This window comes from Eurosta solidaginis, chromosome 5 (assembly GCF_040869045.1).
Source record: "Eurosta solidaginis isolate ZX-2024a chromosome 5, ASM4086904v1, whole genome shotgun sequence".
Classification (NCBI taxonomy): domain Eukaryota; kingdom Metazoa; phylum Arthropoda; class Insecta; order Diptera; family Tephritidae; genus Eurosta; species Eurosta solidaginis.
The window spans coordinates 69,396,826-69,406,974 of NC_090323.1; positions in this window are offsets into that span (position 1 = coordinate 69,396,826).

Genomic DNA, 10,149 nt, shown 5'->3' on the forward strand with positions numbered 1-10,149 from the left:
TCCGCGAATTAGCCAACTTTAGTTGCGCATGTTGGGCTTCCTGTTTAAATGAATTGGAGCTTTAATTTGCTGACTTAGCGTCTGGCAATTTTGTGGGAAAGTATTGAACTTCCGCTCTAAATAAATTCAAGCTAATTTTGCTGACATTGCTTCTTGAGCTTTTATGTGAAATATTGTGCAACGAGAGTTGCATATCCGCTTTACCTGTATTTATTATTGCTTATTAATCATTTATTGTTGTAGCAATTGTTAACATATGCCATGTTAACATATAGTATTGCTCATCTTGTTCGGACGTGTTTTACTAATCGCTCTGTGTTTTGTACACTTTATGAGTTTAAAAATAAAATAAAAATGACTCTAGTCTTTTTTTTTTCGTATTTTCTCTTGGGTAAAATTTAAGAAATAATAAAAAAAGACAAAGTGCAATACTATTAGAGTGAAGGTTGGATAAATTAAATGATACCAATCAAATCATAATTTCTGCACAACAAACATACATTAACACAAACATAAATCAGAGAGTGATAATACTTAATATGCCGTGCAACTGCGGTCAAAAAGTGAATCGTGAGAATCCAAAAGTGCAGTGCAATGGATGTAAAGAGTTTTTTCACCTTGAATGTGTAGGTTTGCTTCAGAGTGACTTGGATTTTCTGCTCACTTCAGGAAAGCCTTTTTTCTGCAAAGCCTGCTCAGCTGAGAGGCGCTCATCTATACGTTCGCAGCCCCTGTCAACTCTGCCGCTTAAAACAAATAATATATCTGATGTCAGTGAAGATGTGCATAATCCGAAGCATCAAATTGCTTTTCTTGCTAATGAGCTTAGTAAAGTAAGGCAAGAGAATGAACACATTCTGTTACGTGTCAATATATTGCACGAAGACAACAAAAATCTACTGCTGAAATCTGATGATCTTATTGCCGAAGTTCGCTCTTTGCGCTCTCAGGTTGATGCTAAAGATTCCGCTCTCTCAACACTAACTATTGAGGTTAAAAATCTTAGTAGCATTGTTGCTAAATTAGCTATTAACCTACCAAAGCAGCCTACAACCGCTGAAATTATTGCTGCGAATGCTGAGAGTGTAAAGCCAATAAATTCAAAAATAAAGGAAAACATAATTGCAAATGAGTCAGAACCTCAAATGAGCACAAATGATGACGTTACTATTTTGCCTTCCCCTTCTGTCAATGATGTACCTAATGATAGTGAAATGACGTCAACGTCCCAATCTAAAGGGCGTAATGCTGCAGGCACTAAAAATGTTAAGCGTAAGCTAGCAGTGACACCTCATGCTGCGTCGCAAGCCTCTGCTACGCCTACATTTGCATCTGTTGCTAAATCTGCTGTTGCTTCGGTAAATGTACCAGCATCCACAGTGCGCCAAGTAACCCAGCGGGAAATTCAAGCAAAAAGTACTCGAAGGAAATTAAGTAAGCCCATTGTTATTGGTAATTGTAATACCAGCGAGTTAAAAGTAGTTCCAGTTTTCAAGTTTCTGCATATTTCGTTATTTTCGCCTACTATTAAGGAATCTGATATATTATCGTATGTTTCAAGTCATGCTAAAATTGAACCCAATTTATTGATATGTCATACATTGGTAAAGAAAGACATTCCCATAGATAGCTTAACCAAAGTCAATTTCAAGTTGGGTGTTTCGGAATGTTCATTTGATAAGGTGCTTAATCCAGCTATATGGCCTGAATTTGTGAAAATTCGTCCGTTTCGTTTTTTTCACTAAGAAGGTGTATCAACACAACAACGATAACCAGTTCCGTTAATAACAATCCTGCCAAAAAAATAAAAATATATTATCAAAATGTTTCTGGGTTGAGAACCAAATCTAAGCTGCTTTATGCCTTGAGCTCGCACCTGGACTATGATATTTTTGTTCTCGTTGAGACGTGGCTAAACGAGAGTTTCTTTGATAATGAATATTTCGATTCGAATTTATACAATGTGTTTCGAAAGGACCGTGATTATATTAAAACTGGTCACAGTAGAGGCGGAGGTGTTCTTATAGCAGTTAATCGGAAATTTCGCTCGTCACTCGTGACATTAAAGAATGATGATACATTATTGGATCAGCTCTGCGTGGCAGTAAAAGGCGTTTCAAACATTTTAATCTGCGCTTCTTATATACCTCCGACAAGCAACGATATGCTATACCGAGCACATGTGGACAATATTTTAGCAGTAGAATCTAGTCATAATAATGATAGTATCTGTGTCATGGGTGACTTCAATTTGGGAAATATTGTTTGGTCTTATATTGATGATAGTAATGAGCTATATGCAAATAACGTAAATAGTATATCTGAATCCTACTTGGTTGATAACTTATCCAGTTGCGGCCTTTCTCAGATAAATGGTTTTCAAAATCGGCTTTCTCGCATTTTAGACTTAATTTTTGTCAACGATAATGTACATTTTTCTTTATTTGAATGCCTTGATCCTTTATCTACTCCTGGTATTCATCATATACCATTCGTTTTAAAGGTCGAATTCTATGAGTTTAATTCGGTTCATTATGATGAACAAGTTACTAATTTCTGCTTCAGTCGAAAGGATGCCGATATGGTTAACCTTGCAGTTGATGCCATTGATTGGAATTCAATATTTTCCAACGTTGATGTTGCCAACTGCTTTGAAATCTTTAAATATAAGTTAGGTGAGATCTGCGTTAAGCATATCCCAATCCTTAAGAAACCCAGATATAAAATACCTTGGTATACAAAACGATTGTTAAAAGTTAAGAATTTAAGAAACAAATATTTCAAGAAGTTTAAATTGTCCAAATCTGTTATATATAAAGACAAATTTCTGTTTTATTCAAGTAAATTTAAATCCATGAACAGGGACTTGAAGCGTAATTATACTCGTAAGTTCGAATCGGATATAAATCAAAACTCGAAATCATTTTGGAGATATGTCAATTCCAGAAAATCGTGTTCGAGTATACCTTCTGTTGTCTATCTCAATGAGACCAAAGCGCACTCCACTATTGAAGCTGTTAATCTCTTTGCTGATTTCTTCAAGTCAAACTTTGAAGCTGGCACTGATTTTTATCAGGTGTGTTACACGAACATAAATTCCCCAATAAATTTTGGATCGCTAACCCTAACGCTCGCTGATATAGAAGAAGGAATCCGACAACTGAAGATTTCTACTAAAACCGATGTGGATGGGTTGTCTTCATACCTATTAAAAAAATGTTCTGCCCTTGCTTCCCCATTGTTAGTTCTGTTCAATAAATCACTTGAACGAGGAGTGTTTATTGATGCGTGGAAAGTCAGTTCTATCACTCCAGTGTTTAAAAGTGGTAATAAGAACAATATTGCGAATTATCGGCCAATTTCAAAGATATCCTCAGTCTCAAAACTGTTTGAGGCTATAGTTAAAAATAAAATTTATTTTACGGTAAATCACTTGATCTCCGCTCAACAACACGGTTTTGTTAAAGGTCGCTCAACAGTCTCAAACCTCGCCGTATTTTCGGAATACTGCATTTCTGCGTTTCAAAATCGCCTTCAAGTTGATTCAGTTTACACTGACTTTTCAAAAGCTTTTGACAAGGTGAACCACACAATTTTATTATTGAAACTGACAGCTCTAGGGTTTCATTCCACTCTTTTAAAATGGCTTGAATCCTATCTCTCCTCTCGTAAATGTGTGGTTACGGTTGATGGGGCATCATCTGATCCTTTCATTGCGACTTCTGGGGTTCCACAGGGTAGCATACTGGGCCCGCTTCTCTTCGTAATTTTCATCAATGATATAACCAGCTGTTTCAATTACGCAAATTTTCTTTTGTACGCTGATGATCTTAAGATTTTTTCGACAATTACGAGCAATGAAGACATGGTAAGGCTACAATCTGATATAGACAATGTTGCCGACTGGTGTAAACGTAATAAGTTGAATCTTAATATAAAAAAGTGCTCACATGTTTGCTACTCAAAGTCTCGCTGTCCGTTACCCACATGGTATAAAATCGATGGTCTTCGATTATCCACTTTAAGTGAAATTACTTATCATGGTGTTGTATTCGATTGTAAATTTCTGTTTCAAACCCATTTGAATTACATAATAGCGAAGGCATATTCAACACTTGCCTTCATCAAACGATTTAGCTCTGATTTTACCGATCCTTACACATTAAAATTGCTATACACCTCTCTTGTGCGGTCTAAATTAGAATACGCCGTCTTTATCTGGAGGCCATTCTATAATTGTCACATTACCAGGCTTGAACGTGTGCAAAAAGTTTTTGTTCGCTTTGCCCTACGGTCGTTGCATTTCAACGACCCGATTCCTTCTTACAGTAGTCGCTGTTTGCTCATAAGCCTAAAAGCGTTAAACAGCAGACGTTCTATTCTGTCTCTCACCTTTGTTTTTGACTTGATAAGTGGAGCGATTGACTGCCCATTTCTGCTGGCCAGAATTTGTTTCAACATCCCACAGAGGAGTCTACGCAATCACGATACTTTCTGGCTGGACACGGTTAGAACAAATTACGCGTCTAATGCTCCAATTTCAAGAGCTTTAAAAGAGTTTAATATGCTATCAAATCCTGTGGGTCTGGACTTTTCCTCCACAAAACATATGTTTAAATCGATATTAAATGACTTATGTACGTAAACTTTTAGGTAACTTTTAGTTTTTACGATTAAATAACTGTGTGTCTATTTTTTTTCTTGTAATCTGTATGAAAATGTTCACATTTTCTAGATTAAAACGAGATAAATAAATAAATAAATAAAAAAAAAACATAAAAAAAAAAAATCGTAGTGAAACTACTGGGGTTGGTTCTGCGTAACTCAAGGACTTCTCTATCTAAAACGATGAAAAGGCTTGTGTTTCGGAAATTCTTCTGTCTGGGAATATTTTGTTTAGAAGCTATGTAAAAATATATGTCCTCGTGCACTTCAGTTTCAGTCAGACCATATTGCGCTTTCTCGGATAAAATTTTACCGCTCACCTTACCCTTTTACATACATAACTCTAGCGGAATTTCCGGCGATATCAAAATGGTCCCCTCACGGCTAAAATTAGGTTCAATGTGGTCATATTAAATCGTTTTCGAGATCGTCAGGTACATGTTACCGGAACGTGCCGGTTCTTTCTCGTGCAAAAGACCATCAACATCGATAACACTTTGCAAAACCCTCCCCGAAGGTATTGCAAAGTGTTATCGATGTTGATGGTCTTTTGTATACATGTTGATGGTATTTGTCACTACAAGAAGAAGAAAAAGATGACACTCGTAAGAGCTCTCATTTCAGATTTGTTTAGCTTGAGAGGGTTTATTTCTTCTCCGCACATATCCATAAGGACCTTGAGACCTCGCAGTAATCCCGGTTGGTTCACAGAATGTCCGTTGTTGTTTGGAGATAACCCAGCGGTGCTTGTACGGAGGTGTGGACCTCTTTTATATCCACTTTGAATCTTTCTTTGCCATCTCCTATACAAATTCACTCCCCTCAGTATCGCTGTGCCTAAGGACCCAACAAGGGCAGATATTGATATATTTTATAGGCGCAAGCGATGCACGACATCTCCGTCCGATATGCGTCCTAATAATGCCTTTGAAGCGGCCTAGCTGCCGTTATATTGGTGTCTAAGGGCGCATTGTCCTTGAGCAGTCTAGCTGCCCTCTCCATGGCAATTCCGGTTTTAGTAATTGATATTTTACTTATCCTCTTACGCAGAGGCAGACATGTAGCTGTTAGAACATACGTACTGTATATATAGTACACACAACTTGTACTTGTATATAAAAAAAAATCAACCAAGTAATGAAGAGTAAGTTTATCTACAGATAGAGTGTATACATTAGTTTTACCAGCCAAAAATTTACTTTACGTCATATGCAAAATACCTTTGAGCCCTTTTTCTTTTGTGCCGTTTCCTCGATTTTTTTACAAAGAGCCTCTTTGTTCGCCATGCTAAGGCATACATACACATAGCTTAGTAAAACTTTATTTGGCCACTTGGCTGCCTTTGTGCCATTATGGTCACAACGGCATACATGTGTATGAATTTGATTTGCAAGAAAAAATGCGTGCCTTAGTAGCTAGATGCTCAATGCGTTAGCTACAAAAGCCGGATACACTGCTGCCACCACTCTGAACTGCTCCCTGTTTTGTTACGTGTTCAACCTAATTAATTTAATTGCAAAATGTGTATCTAAATACATACATGCCCATATTAGAGCCTGGCATCGGCCAAAAGATCGGCATCGGCCCATATGACCAAAGCGTTAAACAGCAGACGTTCTATTCTGTCTCTCACCTTTGTTTTTGACTTGATAAGTGGAGCGATTGACTGCCCATTTCTGCTGGCCAGAATTTGTTTCAACATCCCACAGAGGAGTCTACGCAATCACGATACTTTCTGGCTGGACACGGTTAGAACAAATTACGCGTCTAATGCTCCAATTTCAAGAGCTTTAAAAGAGTTTAATATGCTATCAAATCCTGTGGGTCTGGACTTTTCCTCCACAAAACATATGTTTAAATCGATATTAAATGACTTATGTACGTAAACTTTTAGGTAACTTTTAGTTTTTACGATTAAATAACTGTGTGTCTATTTTTTTTCTTGTAATCTGTATGAAAATGTTCACATTTTCTAGATTAAAACGAGATAAATAAATAAATAAATAAAAAAAAACATAAAAAAAAAAAATCGTAGTGAAACTACTGGGGTTGGTTCTGCGTAACTCAAGGACTTCTCTATCTAAAACGATGAAAAGGCTTGTGTTTCGGAAATTCTTCTGTCTGGGAATATTTTGTTTAGAAGCTATGTAAAAATATATGTCCTCGTGCACTTCAGTTTCAGTCAGACCATATTGCGCTTTCTCGGATAAAATTTTACCGCTCACCTTACCCTTTTACATACATAACTCTAGCGGAATTTCCGGCGATATCAAAATGGTCCCCTCACGGCTAAAATTAGGTTCAATGTGGTCATATTAAATCGTTTTCGAGATCGTCAGGTACATGTTACCGGAACGTGCCGGTTCTTTCTCGTGCAAAAGACCATCAACATCGATAACACTTTGCAAAACCCTCCCCGAAGGTTTTGCAAAGTGTTATCGATGTTGATGGTCTTTTGTATACATGTTGATGGTATTTGTCACTACAAGAAGAAGAAAAAGATGACACTCGTAAGAGCTCTCATTTCAGATTTGTTTAGCTTGAGAGGGTTTATTTCTTCTCCGCACATATCCATAAGGACCTTGAGACCTCGCAGTAATCCCGGTTGGTTCACAGAATGTCCGTTGTTGTTTGGAGATAACCCAGCGGTGCTTGTACGGAGGTGTGGACCTCTTTTATATCCACTTTGAATCTTTCTTTGCCATCTCCTATACAAATTCACTCCCCTCAGTATCGCTGTGCCTAAGGACCCAACAAGGGCAGATATTGATATATTTTATAGGCGCAAGCGATGCACGACATCTCCGTCCGATATGCGTCCTAATAATGCCTTTGAAGCGGCCTAGCTGCCGTTATATTGGTGTCTAAGGGCGCATTGTCCTTGAGCAGTCTAGCTGCCCTCTCCATGGCAATTCCGGTTTTAGTAATTGATATTTTACTTATCCTCTTACGCAGAGGCAGACATGTAGCTGTTAGAACATACGTACTGTATATATAGTACACACAACTTGTACTTGTATATAAAAAAAAATCAACCAAGTAATGAAGAGTAAGTTTATCTACAGATAGAGTGTATACATTAGTTTTACCAGCCAAAAATTTACTTTACGTCATATGTAAAATACCTTTGAGCCCTTTTTCTTTTGTGCCGTTTCCTCGATTTTTTTACAAAGAGCCTCTTTGTTCGCCATGCTAAGGCATACATACACATAGCTTAGTAAAACTTTATTTGGCCACTTGGCTGCCTTTGTGCCATTATGGTCACAACGGCATACATGTGTATGAATTTGATTTGCAAGAAAAAATGCGTGCCTTAGTAGCTAGATGCTCAATGCGTTAGCTACAAAAGCCGGATACACTGCTGCCACCACTCTGAACTGCTCCCTGTTTTGTTACGTGTTCAACCTAATTAATTTAATTGCAAAATGTGTATCTAAATACATACATGCCCATATTAGAGCCTGGCATCGGCCAAAAGATCGGCATCGGCCCATATGACCAAAGCTCGGTTGATTGTTTAAGCTTGTCGTTCGATGCTAATATTTTAAATCCTTTCATTCGATTTAATTCGTACCATCCCACTGGTTTGCACAATTTTCAAATTAGAAAATTATTTTATTTTTTAAAAATATTATTTACGTGTTTGTATTTTGAGCGGTGTGTGCAATTTTATTTAATATTTTTAAGAATAAATGAACTTAACACCGGTTTATTTGGGAACACTGAAAAAAAGGAAACATTCACTGGCATATTGCGATGGTACCAGGCCACCGTAAAGCATAATTGAAGAACAATTGTTATTTACCGGAGTTAAGCTCATTAAGGCCCGATTTTCCAGTATAAGCTTAAGTGCAACTTTTCAGTCTACTTTAACTTAATTTAAAGCTAAGATTAAGGGGCCGATATGGCAGGATTTAACTCTAGCTAACCTATTGTCACGGATATTAGCATCCCTAAGCTATACCATCACTAAGGCGATGCTAAGCGATGTTCACGTCAATAATCAAATCATGTATACACATATATAAGGCAGCCGAGAGATGTCACACACAGATGCATTTACTTATACGCCTATGTGTGTGCGAGAGACTGTAAACTACAAACTCACATACATCTGAGAGACGCTGAAAAGTAGAAAATTGTAAACAAGTAGAAACTATATGAGAACTATAAACACTCGAAATAGTTGGTAAGTTCTGGAAATAGAAGAGCCTAGATCAGGCATGCTTAACCAACGAAACGATATCATTTCGTTACGATAATCAACGTTAATAAACGAAACGAAGTCATTTCGTTTCGTTTATTAACGTTAAGATCGTCAAATTAACGAAATGATTTCGTTTCGTTTTCTGCCATATCAAAACGAAATCAAATCGTTTATGTTGATTATTAATTTCAAACTATGCTGGCAAAGCTGATTGATGGCGGAGTCATTAAAGGTGAAAGCATTATCCAAGCTGATTGCAACTTTTCTCATGAATTTTGACAGTACGAACATTTCTCAGAGTATTTTTGACATTACCACCAACGAATTACACAAACAAATTACATAGAGTTTGTGTGTGTATGTGCGCTCGTTGTTGCCACCTTACGGCTTCACCATGGCTATAGCATTGCCAGCACAATTCAAACATAAAGTATCACGTTTTCGTTAACGTTTTTAACGTTAACGAAAGCTTTTCGTTTCGGTTAAAAACGAGATACAATTTATCTTGATAATTTCTTTATCGATAATATTTCGAAGTGTTTCAACGGAAACGGTGGAAATTTTTTGATAAACTATTAGCTTAACGTTAAGGTGCATCCCTGGCCTAGATGTATGCAGCGTAAACTATAAAAGCGGCACAAGCGAGTAAAATGTAATTCAGTTTGAGTTGAGCTATCAATCAGTTTGATTAAGCCCGCGATCTGGCGGCCAATAGTAGATTTTCATTTGAGTTATTAATCAGTTTGGTTATTAAGCCAGCGAGTAGCAAAGTATAAGTGTTATTGTGAAGTACTTAATAACGGCCATTTTTCCATCATTCAATATTGGAGTTATTTATTCAACAGTTTAGTGATTCGAACTTAGCAGAGGATTGCAAATAAGAGGATTTGCAAGTAAATTCGTTACACTATCATATACTTGTGTTCGTTTGCAATAGCGTCGAATATACCCAATACGATTAGAGCTCATGTTGATAACTAGCATACTTCTAAAATCTCAAGAGCTGTTTCGAAACAATGGCTCCCCATGGGAGTTATCTCAGCATACTCGTATAAAGCAAAAAATGCTGTTACTTAAGTTGAAACGAAGATAGTCTTCAACTTGTACTCAAGTGCGGTTCTCTTATTGGACTAAATGTAAGATTCCAAAACTAAAGTATTTTCATGAATATAAAATAAAACATGTTTAATTTATTTCTAATTTATAATGCTTCATTACTACTACAAACCAGGTGTTTATTTCTCACAATAAATAAATATTAATCGTAGTTCAGGAAA